The sequence below is a fragment of the Grus americana genome, chromosome 13, assembly GCF_028858705.1.
Source record: "Grus americana isolate bGruAme1 chromosome 13, bGruAme1.mat, whole genome shotgun sequence".
In the NCBI taxonomy this organism is placed as follows: Eukaryota; Metazoa; Chordata; class Aves; order Gruiformes; family Gruidae; genus Grus; species Grus americana.
The window spans coordinates 18,157,449-18,178,100 of NC_072864.1; positions in this window are offsets into that span (position 1 = coordinate 18,157,449).

Sequence of the window (20,652 nt, forward strand, 5' to 3'; positions counted from 1 at the left end):
AAGCCTGGGCATTCCATAATAATATTTTTCATGTGCCTTACAGTAGGAATTATTTTGAGTGTTCAACTTCGCCTTAGTAGGTCAGAGATGATATTCTTTTTATACAGATCTTTAATATAAGCAATATTCTCTCTCACCTCTGACTCATAATACAGCAGTTTTCCTTCAAAGCGTAAATTAAAGTGAAGCCACAAAAGGGTCGTTAATGGACTTAGTAGAGTCAATACTGAGGGTATCATGTACTGCCTGTTTAATATTGAAAGCAAAGTCAATGGAAGTATGGCCTTAATATATACGGGCTTTGTGAATACCAGCGAGACAGAGCAGAAAGTTTAAACTTAGGAGTGTGCAGAGAGATGAAATAGCTTGCTATGAAGCATAATGTTGGGGGTCATTCCTGAAAACCCAGGAAAATATATGCCTGCAGCTAAAGGTCAGAAACTATTAGTGAAGATTAGGATGGTGTCATCCACTGTATTTCATATGTGGAATTTTAAAAAATTCTAATGGAAGCAAAAGATTTGTAATTCCAGAGCCACTATTTAAACAGTAATATCCAAATCATTGGCTAATCTTTTTTCCTTCAAAGTAATGAACAGAAAGGCCAGAGCGGCATAGCAAAATCCTCTGCAGAACATACTTTGCGAGAGAGCTAATAAGACACACAGTATAACTTCATTCCGCTTACAGTATGTGAGACTTTTAGAGGACCAATTAAAAGAGACTTAAAATGCAATTAAAGTAGAAATCACTTGGCAACAAGGCATTAGCTATCTCTCCGATCAGCACTGCATTAGCAAGCCTTTAGCAAGAGATTTGCTGGCGGATAAAATCTTTGTGAAGCATAAGAGTGGGGCTGAGCTAAAGCAACTAACTGATCGGAGGTTAGAGCGAAGCTGGCCTCCAGGGAAGGGCCTGGGACTGCCTGCTCTCGCTGCGCTGAGATGTAAATGGTGGCAAGCGATGGGAAAGAAAAGCAGCTTCTGAGAGAAGGCTGCACTGGAGAGCAGAGGGCACAACCTGCGGGAGCTCTTTCACCCTCCTGATAAATGGTGCTGGAGCAGGGAGCCCATCTGTTTCTACAACTGACAGTGCAGATTTCTTTTTAATACCGGTCTGTCTTTCCTTGGGAGGAGGCAGGCGGTATTGCCGTGACTCAGTTTTATCTCAGCCGATTGCTCGCCAGATGTGCAGGGGAACAGCTAGGTACAGAGGCGCATCAATGCGCCATAGGCCAGCACGTGGCTGGCCCTTCTCCTTGAAGTGCGCCTTTGCACTGGGACAAGGTGATGTTTCTCATATTACTTCAAGTTTCTGTATGTTGGAATCTGAGCCTGGGAGCCATGAAATAGAAAATTCTGCAGAAGGTAAGAAGAGCTGCTTGTACTAAGAAAATGCCAATGGCAGAAGAAAGATTGATTTATTTATTTATTAAGGAACAAGTCGGTAAGTAGCAGGTTTGTGTGTGTAAATCCAGAAAAAAAGAGCTTACTGTGAAATTCACTTTGTGAAGTTAAGAGTTGCGGCCGCAGAGCTCAGTTTAAGACCTGGAGACCTGATCCAGGCAATGCTCCTTGCCTGTGGGAGGGACCACTTCACCAGGGCCTTAGACTAAATTATATCTAATTTTCCCATTAATATTAGGTGACAAATGGCACAAATGCAGCTATATCAGTAGATGAGAAATGTCATTTTAAATATGTACATGCTGCCTGGGCAGTTAAAGCTAAAACGTATGTCTGCGTGGGTGCTTTGCATTCAGAAACCTGTCGCTTGCCTTGTTCTGTCAGAGGTACTGCTCCGCTTGCGCAGCCCTGTGTCATACGTGTACTCTGCACAATGCAAAAATAGTTTTAATTGTCTGTAATGTATGGCAACGAGCCATGACGACAAACTGCTTCCAAATGTCTCATGCCAGAGCTGATCCCTGAACAGTTACAACTGACCGTACTTCCTGCCCAGCACCGGGTCGTGGACTAACAAACGCCGTCACAGCTGCTACTGGTGAGTGGTGGCAGTGCCTGAGACGCGATTCGTGTTAAAACAATCAAGCCGTGAATTGAAAGGCTGAGTAATTGTTCTGTGTTACTGGCAAAAAGAAATCCGAAACAGTCGATCCCGGGATCCGTGTACTTCCTTTCTCCCTCTTAAGTAGCTGTTAGCCACGTGCAACTACTAACAATATGCAGAAATGAACATTAATTCATTTATTTTTCCTTTCCCGCTGCTGATTATGTTTGAGAAACAACTTGGGCATTTCTTATCAAAATGGCTTCAGATTTGCAGAATTACAACTGCGATGCTTTTTTCAAATTTTAATAATGCATAGCTAGATTTTTTTTTTTTTTTTTTTTAATTCAGGGAAATAACCTTAAGAGAAGGCAAAGCAGAAGCTTGGCCAGTTTATTTTGAGCCACAGTGCGTGGACAATAAAGAATAATTAAATCATCCACACCTTAGCTAAAATGAAAGAAAGGCTGTATACTATTGCCTGCCCCTCCACGCAGCAGTCCTGAAAGGCCACTTGTTTAACCAAAGCACCGCGGACCCCGAGCTGCGAAGCCTCGCCATGAAGCGTGGGGCTGACATTCCGATTCAGAAGCATCACATTAAATCTTAATCAGTGCAACCAAATTAGCAGAGGGAAGCTTTTACACCATGTTCATTGTTTACGCTTATCATTTTTAATAAATTTTAAAATGCTTTTACAGGTGTGGAAATAGGCCTATTACCAAGATAATTTTCTTAATCATAGACATCTTAGATTGAGATGTGACATTCGCCATAGTTCCCTTGCTCTGTCCCCACAGCTTTCTCAAAGCTATCTGGGTTCCCAACACCATCTCTGTGGTAGAAGTGGTCTCTTGACTGACATATCTCCAAATAAGCCTTTGAATAGCTTTCCATATTGGCCTTGAAGTAATTCAGATGTCAAATTACCTCCTGCCAGACTTCCTGACTCCACCAGGCACCTTGAATATGTTTTTTAAAGTATTTAGGAGGAAAATATTAAATTTTTCTAAGCCGGATCAGAGTTCATAGCATTTGCTAATAAAGAGGCAGGCAAGGAAGATATTTACTTGGGGAAGGCTTTGAGTGTATTCTGTGCAACAGTTGCAGGTTAAGACAGCCTTTGGTTTGTGTTTCTGAGTTTGCATGCTTCCAGCTTTTGGCATTTTGCATTTTTCTCCTGTTTTTCTTTCAAGACAAATAAGGAAACAATCTTAGTTTTTTCACACCAAGCCTTTCGGTAAGGTCCACATATTCAAACTGCAGGTTGAACCACTTGTCAGTGTGACAAGGAACATACTCCAGCTTCTCATTTTGTTCTCTTTAAAGTGCCCTTACAGCTGAAATGCTTTGAGAAGCGTAGAGCACTTACTGTCCCTGTGAACACTGGTAGGCTCCCATCAGCCGCAGCATGCTGCATGCTAGCAGCATTGCTGCTCATCAGCAGTTGCTCTTCGTAGCATTTGTCTGATGGAGCTAACCAGGAGAAATGATTCTTGCTGCTGCTTTGGTGTACGGAGACAGCTCTGTTTGTTTAAAGATTGTCCCAATTACTGGTTTGTCTCTCTCACTGGACATTGTTGGAAATTCCCTATTAACGTTGTTCTGCCCATGGGCCAAACGGTAAGGTTGTGATATTGTACTGCCCATGAGTCAAGTTTTGACCTTTGGCAAAAAATCCCTTTTATATTTTGGAGCACTTTGCAGCGGTGATGGAAAATGACCTCTGCCTTTTTCTTTGGAGGATTAACGCAGTATCTCATTAACACAGTAGCTCCTCAGTTACTCCTGCTGCAAGGGCTCTTGTAGAGCGGCTTTGTGTATCCACATCAGTTGAGTAACACGAGATTAGTAGGGAACGGGAGCTAACTGGCCTCCTCCTGCTGTGTTATGAACTACCTCCTGAGAAAGGTACATTGAAATAAAAACTTTTTCACACTGGTCCTCCTGGATGGCCTCGCTGTGGCCAGTTCCCTTCCGAATCCAGCACAGGCTCAGGGGTTGTCTGCCAAAGGACTTGGTGGAAAGCAGGGCTTTCCCTTGTAATCACTTGGTAGTTGTCTCAAAATGCTCCATCCTTTTGGGTTTTGTTATTCTTATGCTGGAATAAGATGATGAAACCAATTAGTTTTACAAGGACGTTGTTCTCCAGCTCAGTGGTGTCACTGATGAAACCTTGCAAGTGGGCATGCAAGCCAGGGTGTAGAAAAGGCAGAAGAAATTCAACCCTGGTTTCATCTTGTCTGTGTTAAGTTCACGACAGATACTAGCAAACAAAATTTCATCAAAAGCTTAATTATCTAGAATTAACCTTTTCCAGGAAAATGACAACAAGGTTGCTAGTTGATTTAAATATTTCAAATCTGGAAAGAAGCTTAAAGCTCCAAATTTTTTATCCCTGCAACACGGGACTGAGCTATGCTATGCTCAGACAGAAGCTGCTGCCTAGATTTTTAATAAAATGAAAATAAAATGGTACCGGCAGTGCATTTTCTTCAAATAATGCACTAAGAACGTGAAAGTGAAGCAAAGGTAACATTGAGTTAATTGTGTGAAGTCGAGTATAAAATTTGGGGTTTGGTTGGTTTTTTTTAAAATTGCCCTTATTTTAATAATCTACAGTGCAATTATACATGTGGAAGGAACTGTGCTTATTTGCTATCTACATTATTAAATTGGGTATCCCCTTAATCAGGCCCTCTATCTGGTTTGCCCTGTGTGTTTCACTTCTACTGGTTGTTTCGTATGCCAGAACCACTTGAAAAAGCGGTTGGCTGCAGCTTATCGCTATTAAGAACATGTTTGCTGCAAGCACGTGATATTTGTCAGGTGGTACAGAATTTGTTGCAGAACCATCGACCTAAAATGCCCACAAGTATTGTTTCCTTTAAAATAATTTCTTAGCTCTAGCCTTATCTTAGAATGTAGACTCAAGTACTCTGAAAGGTAAATAATCAAAGGAAAGTTATTACCCAAGACTGCTTTACAGTGCTTTTAAATCCAAGTCTCTATGCAATGTTAAAGATGCTGTAGTTAATTTTAGAAGCAAGCATGTGACAATAGTTACACACTATCAAAAATGTTTAAATTCAATGATTATAATCAAAAAGTAATTATACACTGCATTCAAAAGAGACGGTTCAATGCGTCTCAGAGATCAGTTACAACCAAAATCTGTGAATAGAAGCAGTGAGCTTGTATGACTGTCACGCAAAGCCCTACCAAATTACTATTCACTTCGATTAACTTTCAGTGACCGTGTCTATAGGCTGCTTGGTTAATGGTTTTCTGTCAATACTGTAAAAATGCTAACCTGTCTTTACATCTAATCAATTTTGAAATGGCTCTTTACATAAATGGTCTATTCCTTTTCTTCATTAAAAAAAGCAATCAAATAGGATTGAACTGAACAAGCAGTTGTAAAAAAATACAATAATTAATTTTGAGTCTGTGTATTTTGAAGTAGTTGTCCTTGAGTATTTTCTTCATCACCATTTTTTAAAGGGCATTGAAAATCAATGTTTCACTTTACTATCATCCATCTTTATATAGTAATAAATTAAGTGGAAAGTATTGATATTTTTGACTGAGCTTTTAAAATTTACATACTAATGACAACTGTACCCTTGTGACTTTTGATTTCTGTTGCTGTTTACTGACACTGACTAGAGGAAAATTTCAGTCATCTGGGGACCATTTTTCCTCTGAAGGAATAAGACGGTGTCATATCTCTGGTAATATTATGCTTGAGATCTTAGCCAGAGCATCTCTTGCTGGACTTCTTTTCAAAAAAACAACTTAGGCAGTGAAAATGGTTGAAACGCTTATCATGTCGTCTGTCTGTGTGTGTTCCAGCTAGAGCGATATACATTGAAAACGCGGCTAATGGACCTGCAGGAAAATCAGTGAGTGCAGTGGGTGACCGCAATAAAAATGCTGTTGCCAAAGTAGCGATGCCTCAGTGTGCCCTCAGTAATGCAGCTAGCCTTGGGAGGAGCAGGATCGCATCCTGGCATGTATTTGGAAGGGGGATGAATGAATATGAAGGTAGGACTGTCAATCCAGTCTCAGCCTTTCTGGCTATTTTTCCTATGTGTGCTAGTCTCATAAGCAGTGTCTGGGTTGTATGATAGCTAAAAAAACCCCTAAATCCAATGCATAAAGGAAGGAAGCCTTCATGGATTCTGTGATCCTTTTAAAATTTATTATTTCAAATATAGCCCACTATTACAGCAGGAAGCTAAGAGGGGTTATTTTTAGCGGTGTGCGAATACGTGAAAAAATTATTTTAGGAGTGTTATTTCAAATGAAAGCCGCAAGTCACTTTGACAGTATTTGCTCCATCTTTGTGCACTTCCTGGGAACATTATGAGCTCTCTTCCGTGCACAAAAACATTTGCGGAAAGAACTCATGTGATTAGAAATTGCTGGTGCCAGAAGTAGGTGGTCATCTTGCGCATTCTTTGCTGGCATGGGAATGGGCTAACCCCCTGCAGCAGGGAGAGAGGGAAAATGCTGCGTGACTTAGGCGAGGAAGTGCTGAGCACAAACCGTTGATTGCCCGGAGAACATATATTCCAAGTAATAGTTGTGGTAAAAAACCTGCCAGTAAAGCACTGGCAGCAGTTTGCTGACATGACCCATTTGCTGAGTAATTCTAAATAGCAAATAGATACACAAGCTCGCTCTCTATTTGCAGATAATTTGCAAACAAGGAAAAGGAGTTGCATTTGTTGAATAACTTGTTCATTGCAGGTATCTCAGTTATTTTCTATTGTTTATCCTCTACAAAATAAATTCTTATAACATTTCTTCTGCTTACCACATGATTTGTTTAGGCAGGCAATATTTATTTTCACTTTTGAACACCGGCTTATTAACATGATGCGTATCAATGCTTGGTTTATTGACTACTAATGTCCATTACTGTGTTAGCTCTCCCCTTTAATAACATACAGGTGGAAAACAAACTACTTTGCACCGAGTGATAAAACCAAATATTGACAGGGCAGCCTTGTTGGATTTTCTGCATGCAGCAATATGTAAGTAGGTGTGTGCATGTAAGAGTGTGTAAATACCGTACTGGAATACGTTAAGTGAGTACAAAAGTTAATGACAAATAGTATGCCAAAGGCCAGATTCTGAAATGCTTTGCCATGCATCTTATTCCAAAAATCCGTCTTACTGAACTAAAAGGCTTTCCTGTGAGTTGCTTGGAAAGGTTTCGTAATTTGGGTGGAAGGAGTCTCAGGAGGTCTCTTGTCCAACCTCCTGCTGAAAGCAGAGTCAGCTGTGGGCTTTGAAGTGGTTGCTCAGGGCTTTTTCTTGTCGGGTCTTGAAAACCTCCAAGGACAGAGGCTGCACAACTTCTCTGGGCAACCTGTGCCCCTGCTTGGCTGGCCCCCGGGAGAAGTTTCTCCTCATCTCCAGTCCGTACCTGCCTTGTGTCGCCTCTTGCCCGTTGCGCCTCATCCTCCCGCCATGTACCACTGTGAAGAGCCTGGCCCCGTCTCCTCGCTAACCCCCTCGCAGGTCTGGGGGCTGCTGTCAGGTCCCCCAAAGCTTTCTCTCCTCCTGGCTGGACGAGCCCTGGTCCCTGAGCCTGTTCTTGCAGGGCAAGTGCTCCATCCCCAGCCCTCTTGCTGGACCTCGTCTCTAGCCTGTCAGGGCTTGGGCCGGCTGACGGGGCAGAAGCAGGGACCATCTCTGGGGACGTATCAAGCACCAAAAGCACCCACTGAGCCCTCCCGATGGTGGCGGCAGCAGCACCCCTGCTCGCCCCTGTAGCAAGCTCCTCTAGCCAAGAGGATAGGAGCAGGCTCCAGTGCAAAAACCTAAAAAAAAGATTCTGGGTCCTTCGTAGTGCTGAGTCGCATTGTGACTCCCTCAGGTGGGTGCTAAAACCTCCAGAAAAGAACCCCAGGACCCAAGTGGAGTTGCGGTGTGCTCGCAGCAGCAATTTGTTAGGTGTGCTGTACTCACACCAGCTGGGGGTTTTTTGTTGGTTTGATTTTTTTTCTTTTCCTGTGAGCAAACAGTAGTTCAGTCATAAAGGCTAATTTGCACAGTAATATTGATTGCCTGCAACACGCTCAATTCTAGTTTAGATTCCAGAGGATAAAGACACAGCAGCACTGATGTGGTTTTTCCCTCTGGAACTTGAAGGGTGCCGGAAAAGACAAATACAAAAGAAATTGTGCACCAAGGTACAGACAAACCATATGTTAGCTGCAGCTCTCCCCAGGGCGAGGTGCTAAGTTTTGTTTACATTTTGCCAAGACAGCAATAAATTGCTTGTTTACAGATGACAGGCAGAAATGGGATGTCTTTAAAAGCAAGCTATGCACGGGGATGCAAACAACACGCAGGCAGATGCACATCTTTAGGCAAAGTACAATTAATGCCCCCTTTCTGGACAGCCCTGGATGGGGGGGAGAGGAGGGTTAGCCAATCCTGGGGGGCGGGTCATTATCCAGGATTATAAAAATATTAAGGCTGATGAAAGTTTGCCTTCTCCAATTTCCAAGCGAATGGTGCATTACGCTATTAGATCCAACTGACCAGGATGTGCCTCGCAGCCCTGTCTATGCGCAGAGGACAGAAAATATGAGAGGTGTGGAGAAGGACTCACTTTCATCAAAGTATCAGTTTCCAGGATAGTTTGGAAGCCCACAGCATTATTGTATTACACGTTGCACAGAAGCGTGCCTTGTTCATTTTTTTTAGTGTTTTAGAAATAAAAGACTTTTCTTCCAAATTGCGCTGGGAGGCAAATTCTTCAACAGTGTAATAGAAAATGTTAGACAATATTCCTTACTGGAGCTATTGACATTTTTGGTAGTCGTGACACTTTGATTTTTCTCAAAACATATGGATCAAGCCTGAGTGTGTTATTGGACAGGAAGACCTGATGAAAGGCCTTCCTTTATCTGTCTTTGTATTTTTTTCCCCCCTCTGTTTGTTCATGGCTTTCTCTCTGAATATAATCGCGGTTTTCTTATGCTGCCCAGGGAGTCGTTATTGCCTTACTAAATATTTTATAGTGCTCAGTGCACCATACCTGCCAACTGGTTATTATTTGTTATATAAAAAAATAAAGGGGTAGCATGTGAAAAGGAGCGTGTGTTAAAATTTCAAAACTACACACAGAATAATTTTAAACCCTTAAATTAGATGTCAGGCTGGTTTTGGTTTTTGGATTTTTTATTTGCTTGAAAAAGGTCTGTTTATAGTTTGGGGTTGATTATTTTTTTTTCCCCCCTCTCTTTTTGGTATGTGTTCCTCTCTATGATTCCAAGCACTTGTTTCCTCACAGTTTCGCTTCCTATTTGTTCAAAAGGGAAAAGTTCAAAGCCACTCTGGCAGCTGAGGGAAAAGCTTGCTGAATACTAACCCTCAAGTGTCTGTCTTGTCCTGACCTTGAGAAAGTAGCAGTAAACTGTTCTATTGCAAACACCACATGTGTGTTTTGTTAGACCAGGTTAGGAGGGGTCAGAGCTCACCTGAGGCTTGGACTGCAGATTTAGACTGCTTTTCAGCAGCGTAATGTATTTTTAAAAAGGGACATTCTCGCCTTTGTATGGGCCTAATATAGGCTCTGTTTAAAAACCTGTCAAAATCCCAAGCACACACTCCATAAAATATAAATAAGTACTTACTGTTTGCAGATGTTGCTTGTTTTTCATAATGTTTGTATTTGAAGTCCCGAATCCCCGCTTCCTGTCAGAGCCAGCCCTGTTGCTTTAGTCCATTTATTTCTGAAGGAACGGGAAGAACTTCAAAATACAATTTCTCAATGAAGACACTTTCTGTCAAACCTGTCAGCGTTCGCAGCACAATTACCTTTTTTCAGACTAAGGCTTGCGTTTATGACTTTGACTGCATGCACAACCTCTCTTCCCCCCAGCTCAGCTAAAGCAGTTGCTGGTTTTTTTAAAAGGCTCCTACTTGCTATAAATTGTGGCTTTAGGTTCTTTCAAAGCAACAGGATAACTTAGCAGACCTTTCTCCTATTTGCATGTTTTAATTCATTTGATAACCGATACGAAGGATATTGTAGGGAACAATTCTGTCCTGGGAAAAGGGATAGATCAGATTTTTTCACGTGCAATCTATCAAGCATCTCCCTCGGTAAGGTGAGCTCTGTCGAGCCATTTCTCAAAAGAGGAGAGAAAAGACAGGGAAAAAGAATTGTTTCAGAAACACGGCTACCAGTTTGCCTCGAAAGAGCAGCAGCATTTTCTGACCTACTCTCTGCCTGAAGAGTAGATATAGATCATTTTTACGGGACCATGGAAATTCCACTTAATCCAAAGAGAATTTTCTCAGATTTGGATTGAGCTTTTGTTCTGCCCACATTATAAGAAATAGCACTTTTGATGGATAGCTTATCTGAGATTATTTAAGGTATTATGTGGGTTAGGTCTCATACCAAAAAATGAGATCATCTGGACGGAAGACCTCACAAGTACTTCTTTTATTTAAACCTTTTTGGTATAGGCGAAAGTGTTTTCCATGTGCGATGGCATGCGCGGGCCGATGAGAACAGCACAGCAGGTAATTCCTGGGCATCTCACCGCAGACGGAAACGATGCGCTGCTCAGCCCCCCTCCGTAACCCCAGGGCATTACAAGGGTGTCTTATTTGGAATATGCATTTCCCCGTTTGCTTAGGACGCCTTACCTCCGTGCGCCTGCTTTAGTCACCATCTTTTTAGATGAAGTTTCTTCTCCCTAACTCCCTCCTCCAGCAGTTTAACCTCTCCGCCAACGGCAGGCTCTTTAGTGTGCGATGCCACTGCACTGCTGGCAAGGAGAGGGGGAGAAGAAAAGCCTCTCCTTTGTATTACAAATTCAAAGGGTCATTATTCCGTCGTTCCCTATGGACGAATGTGTGAAGATTATTGTGGGAAGTTAGTATTTATTCTGAAGCCCTAATATGATCCTCTTGAACATTTTAATAATGCATTCTCTGGGGTCCATGCTGCAAGTGTTTAAAGGAAGCAATATGCGCTAGCACTGGATGGCTGCTGCTTTGCTGAAATAGTCTAAGTTATGGGGTTGCTTTTGATCAGTCCCTGCTTTAAAAAAAAAAGCAAAAGTCCCTTTGCCCCCTTCCCCACCATCCTAGAGTTCTTTTATCAGTTACATTGATCTAGAAGCAAGGACAAGGCCACAGTATTATATGTCCACATTTGTTACACTGATTTACGAGTTTCTTAATTCTAAAACCCTTGCCTTATCAATGGCCTCAGGAAGTCCTAAATCCCTGATATTAAGCAGAGAAAGAAAACATTTAGAATCAAAATAGGTGGGTTTTTTTTCGTTGGAGACAAATGTAGGATAAACAGCGTTCACTTGCAATTTGCTGCTGTCCCCGTAATTTTAAAGCTTCCCTAAGCATGCATTGTTTCTGTAGGGGCTGATTATAAACATATGCGTGGGACAATGCGCATACACGCTTGGATCAGGTCAGTGGAGTTTTCTTCATCTTTAAAGCTCAAAAACCATAAATCAAGATGAAAATACTCCAGCCAAGAGCTTTACCAATTGATACAATTTTAAAATAGGCCGCTGCTAAGGCTTGGGGGAAAGCTGACATGATGACTTTTATAATAGCAGAACGTTTAAGGTTATAGAAATAAAAGGAAGAGGATGAAATCAGTCGCGTTGATCTTAGCCTGCAGGCTCTCTCAGCTAACTCGAAGCTCCAGCAATTATTTCTGCTCTGGCTTTTCCCCCTTTTTTCCAGCAGTCTGTTTGAAATGAAGCAGAACCAGGCATGGCAAGCTTATCAGTGTCGTTAGCTGACAGGGAGCACATCACACCTGCTTTTACTTGCTAGTTTTTCAGGCACTTTATGCCACAGAAGAATGTTGATTTTGTTCTTATAATGTGTAAAGATTCATTTATTTCACCTTTTGAACTTGGCAGAGCCACTCAATTTTGATGGGAGTTTGTTTTCATCCTGGCATTTGGAAAACCCTGGCAATTACTGGACTGTGGCCCAAGGCTACCGTGATGAAATGTAGAGATGATCAAACCCAACAGACTGTGGATCTGGCCCAGCTAAAAAGCCCAGCCTGCTGGAACCCTGCAGGACTAAGGAGAGCTTGAGGGTGGCTGAGGCTCCCGTGTGCTGGTGTCACCTTGGTCATTTGTAGAGCTGTTCTGGGGGACAAATATCCCACAAATACAGCATCAGGCAACGGTACGGATTTTCAACCCTGCAGTACCACTGGAAGAGTCCCAGGTAGAAATGATATCAAGGATAGGTCCAGAAAGCTTCTCTTTGTACTTATTTGCCGCCTTTGGGGGTTTTAGTCATACCTGGGTTTTCTAATTTCTCCTTAGAGAAAACCATGAGCATTACGCTTATTGCCGGATGATAGTTGTTCTAGCAGCTCCTGCCCACCTTGCTATGAAATTGTGTAAGATTAGGAGGATCATAACCCATAATAAAAGTCCTAACCCATCTTTTCCAAAAACCTGTTCCCATCTGTGGTACAGATAAGTCATTCTTTCCGTGCCTTCCAGCCAGGCCCGTGCTCAAGGAGCAAAGGAATTCATTCACCCAAAGGGTCCCATTACGAGACGTTCTGTCATCTCCATTTTAAACCCGTGAAAGCCTTATTTCAAGTACTGCTGCCAAATGTGATAACAGGAGTCTTGCACAGCTGAAGAGAGCTCAAGTATCTGGGATCTGTGCTGTGTAATTGTTCTTAGACAGACCTACTTTCACTTGCACAATGATGCTTGCAGGATTTGAGCTTGTAGCATTGAAAGCAGTAGGATCCTCTCCGCTGACTTTTAACGAGAACAGCTCAGACCTTCACTAAAGCAGGCACTCAGGCAAAAGATTTCAAATGTTTCTTGCAGCTATTGTTTTTTTCTAGCCAAACAACCTACCAGTGACAATTTTGTAACTATCAAATACTTGCAGACCACTGGCTAATAGACAGACATGTCACGTCTGAATTCCAGGTGCTCTTACAAAGCTAGTACCGTATCAGAGCTCTGCGCAGGTGATCAGGTTTTGAATATATCCTTACCAATGTGTTCCTGTTTTGTTTGGTCTTTGGGCATGATTCTCATAGAAGAAATTCAGAATAAATCCAGACCGTGAGCCTATAATATGAACCTACCCAATCACACACTCTGACTTTTGAAAAACAACAGCCAGTGAAAGCGCCAGGCGTAGAAGCATTTCTGGTAGCTATTTACAGAGAGAGCAGCTAAATATTATTATACATTTAAATTAATTTGGTGCAGCAGAGATGAAATCCTCATCACAATACATGCTATTTTAATGAGTTCCTGCAATCAAATCTAAATTGCAAACCGAAGCGCTCAGGATATCCCTAGAAGCGAGGGGAACTGATCCAGGGCTGGACTGTCCCGTTGTGTCGCCTTGAAGGAGACAAGGGGGGAGCCTGGCTCCCTAAATCGCCTTTTCCTTCCTCCGCTTTACTGGAGGCGTAGGCTGTGACAGACCCTGTCGCAAGGTATGTTCTCCAGAGGGAGAAGCCTGGAGCTGTAGGTACCCCTTGCACATCATCAGGCTTTGCTACGCTGTGCGCAGTCCCTGTCCTCCTGGGCGAGGATGGAGAGGAGAGGAAGGCTTAGACCTTTATTTTGAGGCAGGTTTGTGGTATCATAGAAAACAGGGCTGGGACTGACCTCAGGGAGGTGCCTATTGAAAAACCCCGGCTCCAGGGTGGGATGCCGGAAAGGGATGTGCTCTGTGTGGGCAGCAGTCTCCCCTTCGTCTTAATTTGAGGTGACTCCACCTAATGCTTGTTTTCCTGAATCCAGTGACAAACATCTCAAAGAACTGTATGATAGACGCGCAGCAGAGACAAGTTAAGTGCTGCTTATAATATCATGAAACAAAACCAGATTCTCTGCGAGCTGTTTCCTTTATCAGCTCTTCTGGGAGGATTTTCCTGTGTTTTGAAACACATTTCTGTTTGTTAAAGTGCCATACAAACAGTTTCTAACAAACCTAGATAATTTACTGTTTTATTTGGTTAATTGTCAGGATCAGGATCTATTTTAAAAGAAAAAAAAAGACTTGTTTTAACAGATGATCATTCAGCAGTATTACTGAAATATTATTATTCAGCAGTATCACTGAATGAATTATTTTTCTGTTTGTCAGGTATTTTTAAGTAATTCAATCTGAAACAGTTAATCCAAGAATATTTGAAATTGCACCATTAAAGATGTGATTATGGATGAAACATAAACTTTGAAAACGGGAATTCCAAGGTTGCTTGTTTTCTGGAGCTTTGCCCGTCCTCTTTAAAGAATGCCTCGCGAAAAGGACTGGGGTGAAAAATGCACAATTTTTACCCTTTCATTTCCCCACAATTTATAAGGGTTCAGATTTTCTAGACTATGTGTAAGGGATAAAGAAATTGTAAATGTGCAAGAAAGCTTTGTAAGATTGCTACTATTTCATGATCAGCTGTAACTGTCCAGCATAATACATTACACACAGCCATAAAATATGCTCCTATGTGCCTTTATGGATTATGTGTTGATGAATATTTATTATATCTCATTATCGCAAAATGTTCATGCGAAAGCATCTGATTGACAATTATTTTATTGCTGTTATTTGTTATCATTTTTGCTTTGGAAGGGGCTTTAAAACTGACATGCATTTTCCTATCTATATTTGGCTTCAGAAAGCTTCTGAAAATTGGTTGAAAACGTATAAATTAAAAAAAATTACCCAAAGCAAAGTAATCTTTGTTTGACCTTAGGTTATGTTTTGTGGTATCCTAATACCACCTCCATTATTCTCTTTGGTCTTTAGTTTATACTAATGGGCTGTTATTATGCTGGGCAACTTTAATTAGGGTGTCTATTGCTTAGCAGGCAGCTTTTTTGCTTTCAGGCAAGTATGACATGCTGTACAGTACAGACTTAATTCCTGTTTAGGCAAAAACCATAATACATCTCAGTTGCCAAGTGCATAGTGAGCAACCACTCTTAGGAGAAAAAAAAAAAAAAAAAGAGGAAAAAAAGGTATTCTCTCCTAGATACAAAACACCCATAATCCCATTAATGTAAATGAGTGATTACACATGTGCATATCACTGGGAGAATACATTGTCAGGAGATGCCAGAATTTTAGATGTGATAGAAATAGCACATAGTATATCATCTAATGAAGACCCCAAATATTCCTGTGAAGGAAGTTCTGTGTTACCGTCGAGTCTGAATCTCTGGATTTTTATTTTTATAGTCTCATTAGAATTATAGGAAAAGTAATCTTTAAGGCTCTATTGCTATATTAATAATTTTTTTTTACCTTCAGTGTTCATTTCATAGCTTTTTAGATTTGCCTTGCAAATGCAAGCGCAGATTTACTGTAGATGACTGTAATGAAAGGTGAGTTTGTTAGATGACATTGTGGGTGCACATATATTTCTGGAGATATTTTGTTGAAATGTTGCAGTCCCTAGGACACATCATACAATTCAATATCAGTCTTACTGACATATCTGTGAAAACAATCACAAAGATAAAGAAGGTGCTCCATCATGTGTTCATTTCCATCAAATTAATAATACATGAAGTTCATATAGTACAAAATGTCAATTATTTATTTTTTGTATATGCAAAAAACAAGAACAACTGTGCAGGAAGAATTCTTCCTGCCAGAAAATGAGAATGTGAATTTAAAAGATTCCTGGTAATTGTTCCATTTTAAAATAATTATTATTATTTTTACAATGCAGTAGAAGATACTATGAAAATATTTGTTTATACTACATTCAGTTGGGCATTTTGTGAAAGCAGACTGAGATTTATACTTTAGTCCTTTCAGAATATACATTATAAAAAATTAAGGTATACATTACCAAATTCCTAACCTTTATATGAAAGGAATAAAGATGGAATATTTCAGTAAAACCAAGCAGTGATTTTTAAGTTATAGTAAGACATTAAGACTGGGAAAACTCAGGTGAAAAGGAAAACACTGTAAACATAATGAAGTTATTGATTTTAATTTTCTGGCTTTCTCATTTGAAGAATGAAGCATCTGTACAGGATAGCTGATAGAGAAAAGTAAAGGAATTGTAAATCTAGAGCAGATCCAGCAGAGGAGGGTTTTTTCAATAGCTTTAAGATAAATAAATTCCATTTTTTCATATGCTTGACTGGGAACAAAAAAACCAACAGACAGATAGCATTGACTTTGTTGTGTTCCCACAAGTGTATATGTCTGGACATATTTCTCACTGGTATCCAAGCATATATGTGTCGGTCAGTTTAGCCCATTAACCAGTGAAAACGAGTTATTCTGAAAATCCAGACTCCCATCCCTGTTCACAGATGAGAACAACCACACAAAATCATGCACCTCTGGAAAGTTGGGGGGTTTGTGGGAATTCAGCGACCGTGCCCTCAATTCCTGTCTGATTCTAATCTCACAAGTTATTTAGTATCTTTATGCCAGTAAAATAACAAAAAATTTCTTGCCTATAGGTAATTAGAGTTGCTGTAAAGTTGGTTTTACTGCAGAAGCCATTACTTTTTACAGTAAAATCCTCAGCAAAATCATATTTTGCTTTGGTAGCTGTGTTGTCAAAACCAGAACTGGTTGAAATTGTTGTATGGAAAATGCTGACCAAACCAGTTTCTTCTGGATTGTAATAGGATTTTCTGTGGAAGTTCAGTATTCTGTGCAATTGAAAATAAAAAGTTGCCCATAACAGTGAAAATTTTCACTTCCCATGTATTAAAAAAAAAAGCTATGAAAAAACTTAAAATGGAAATGCAAACAAAAAGCCCAAGCTGCAACGTGGACATAGGAACATGGAGGAACTGGAAATTCTGGGGTGGTTTTTTCCCTTTTTTGCTGTGTCTCTGACTTAAATAGCTATTTGCTTTATCTCTGTGCCTTTGTCTTCTATCTCTACAGTAGTGCTGTGAAGATTAATCCATTAATGATTGTAAAGTGCTCATATTAGTAGTGTTGTTGTAGTAGTGATAGCCTTAGAATAAAAGTGAGGCAAGATATTGAAGAAGATTTAGTATCTCCTATTAGTTATAGGCATTATAGACATTATAGTTATGTGAGACATAATTGTGGAAAAACAGATAAGTATTTGGGCGCGCAAGCCCGTTTTTCAGGTCTGAAGTACAAGCAGCAACCTTGATGCATTCAGGTGAAATGTTCTGAAATTCATCTGACCCCCAGCCATCCATCCAGCTCCTAACTCTGCTTTCAGCCAGGAAAAGGACCCGGGTTGCTGTGAAAAGCTGTGGCAATACACAGCATCGCTACTACCAGAAAGTTCACAAACCATGGTGTAATAGTCCTGGTAGTATATGAGCAAGAAAAAGACAGCAGGTGGCAAGTTAGGGATCTTGTGCTACAGATTCCCGTGGAAGTGAGAAGCTAGACCCACTCGCTAGGGACAGGCAGTGGAAAATATTGCTGGAGGTAGTTCCTGTTGCTGTACGCAGGAGGTATTGTTGCCAGCACTGACAAATGTTTAAAGCAATTCACTGCCAGCAAGAAAGGATGACTGTGTTAAGTGAAAATGTATGTGCATTTGTGTGGGAATCTGCTGTTGTACTTACTGTTTTGAGAAATATTCCAAAGTTTGGATACTCCTAAGGAGGAGAAGAATATCCTCAAATGAAGATCACTTTTCTTCTCTTAAAATAAAGGAATGATACTTAGTGGGTCTCTGGCAAAAGGGATTAAGGCAAGTTGTCGTGTCTTATTTACAGCATTCTAGTGTCGAGGAGCTGTAGTTCTGGACTAAAATGCTTCACTGGACTTGAGAACAGCATTGTGCTTGGCGCTGTACAAACACATGGCAGTGAGGCAGAGGTCCTATGAGCCAAGAAAACAGAAAGATGCAGACAGCACTAAGGGTCAGAACGACGCGCAGAGGTTTCACCAGGCTAAGCCACCGAGGAGCTGTCACATTCTGTACGGGTGCGACGGCAAAGAACGGCTTTGGGAAGGAATTTGAGGGAGACCTCTGCTATTTCATTGTTCTGAAGGTGAGCTGGGTGCTGTGTGGGTGAGGAATTTTTCATGAGTGCCTAGCATGTAGCACTGCATGATTAATGAGGGGCGTTTGGGGTGGAGGGGTTGCACGTCGGGCTCTGACGACAAAGGTACAGCATCTGCAGTGACAGGACGCTGCGGCAGGACAGCAGGCAAACCTAGGGCAGGGAGGAAGCCACGTACGGACGCTGCCTCCAGCTCCTCTGCCAGGTTCAGTTCTGCCTCTGGAGGTTTAAGGAGCTGATCCTATAGAAACGTGATGGCCCTTTAGGTACTGAAGCAACTGAAATAACTCCTGGTTAGTTATAGGTTATTCCAAGTTCAGCCACAGGATCCAATCCTGCAATCTTTCCTCGCCCAGCTAATCACGGCTCCATCCAATGGGACAGTTGTGAGCAGGACTGCAGACTGGCCACTCACTAGTTGGTTGAACGCTTGGTGGTTTTCATCAAGTTTTTTGTGTGAAGGAGCATGGCATAGTAACGTCAGGGATTTGTAATGCAGAGAGAGGGAGACAGCACAGCGTCGCTGAGCCTGCCCAGCTGCTTTGAGGGTAGACATCTCGGGAAGCTGTGAGTCACTCTGAAAATAGGATTCATAAAGTCGTGATGGCTTTGGAGATGGTTGAAAAGCTTTTAGTTGCCAGCTCTTGTGTAGAGACACTGAGCATAATATATTAGTGATGTGGAACTGATTTTCCTTAATAAAGCAACTTCTTGGTAGGACGCAGCAGTGTGGTTTGGAGTAGGTGTTGGAAAGGGCAGAGCTGCTGGATGAAGCAGAGTCCTCTTGCAGCATCCACGCTGTCATTAGTGAAACGGTGTTTCAGCAAGATATACAACATCCCATGGGACTTCTTTCATTACACAGTGAGTCTCATTGCCCTTCTTAAGTACTTTAACTTGTCTGGAGCTGTATAACTGTGCTGTGGTTGAGGGAGGACCCGGCTTAATTCCTTACTCCAGTCGTGATGGGTTTTCTACCTACTCATACTGTTCTTATACTGACATGTCACCACTGAGTTCAGTGAGTTTCTTCTGATTTGTACCATTGGAAAAAGAGAAACAAATCTATAAACTGATACATCTGGAATAATTTTAAGGAATGCTTCTTCTGTAAAGACTATCTCTATATATTCAGAAAACTTGTGTTCCTAGATTTTCAGAATAACCTGAATTAGAATCTGTAAAATTTTTAGACTTCTAGTAATTTCACTTTTTTAAAAAACACAACCATCACTATTGAGAACCAAACTGAAAATACAGTTCTCTTACAAATGTTGGCATGAAACTATAGGACTGAGAAAAGTACCATTATTTTTTTCTGAGTAAGTTACAGGTTTTGTATGTCAGATTTTCCTTTTTGTTTTTTCTCCTCTCTCTCTTTGATGCTTGACACAAATTATCAGGATCCATGATCTCTGACCATGCTGATTCAATCCAAACCACCCACCATTTCAAACACTGTAATAGGCTGGCGCAGAGACGAGCCGAGAGGCTGGAACGGACCCTCCGGCCCTTTGGGAGTGGAGCTCAGGCACTCACTGTGACAAATATCTCCAGCACAAGCGCTTGTGATCATTTCCTACAGCCTCCATCGAGGAAAATCTTTTGCATAGCAAATTGTTATTAACACTTCAGCTCCACAGAAAACAAACAAGCAAATTAAAAAAACACAAACAAATTTTAAATCTAATTTTTAAATCCAACTTTCATCCACACAAAATTGCCCAATTTATCAGCAGGATACAGACTTTCAAAGCTATTGATAGTTTTGGGTGGTGAGCAACTTAAAAATTATTAACAAGGAATGAAATATTATGGATTCTTTTTACATACCTATACTCTTCAAGTCTCTAAGGTCACATTTGCGAGCTCTTTATTCTATGTGTTTGGACAAGCTATAATCTGGAGTCAGGTCATCAGATAATTTACATTTTCTCAGCTGCAGAGTTCTAATATGAAAAAACTTTTTTCTTAAATGAACGTTATAATTCTCAGACAATCCTATGACTCCAGACGTTGAACTACAAGAACAACAAATGTGGCGAGCCCCTTGATAAAATGGTAAGATTTCCAATATCTACTTAATCTCTTTGTTTGAAAACGTAACCTGGCTTGGTCAGAGCAGCATCTGTGCTCTGGATCCTGAGCTTTGCTGAAGACAACGGCAAAGCAGCCCACCGGGGCTCAGCAAGACCCCCTGATAAATTCAGGGTACGGGTGGAAAGGCAGCTGTGATCTGGAGCATGCATGCTGATGAAGGGGGAGGGCAGCAGCGAGCTCAGGTAGTCCTATTTCTGTCCAGGATTTCCTGGACTGAAATATATGCTCATGTGTAGCACAGATGGCCTATGCATTTGCAGCAAATCCATGGTACGCGAGACCTACAGCACGTGTCCTGTACAGTTGATGGGTGCTCGTGCTGTACAGTTGATCTGTACTTGCTTGGGAGCCATTTGTTTGGCATTTCTGGATGTCCATCAGCTTGGCAGGAGTTACTGCTTGGACTGTGTTGCCAGAAACCCTGGAACAATGTCCAGAATCTTTAAATTCAGCCCAGGCAAAATTTCCAGGTGGAAAAAAGAGGACAAGTCCATGG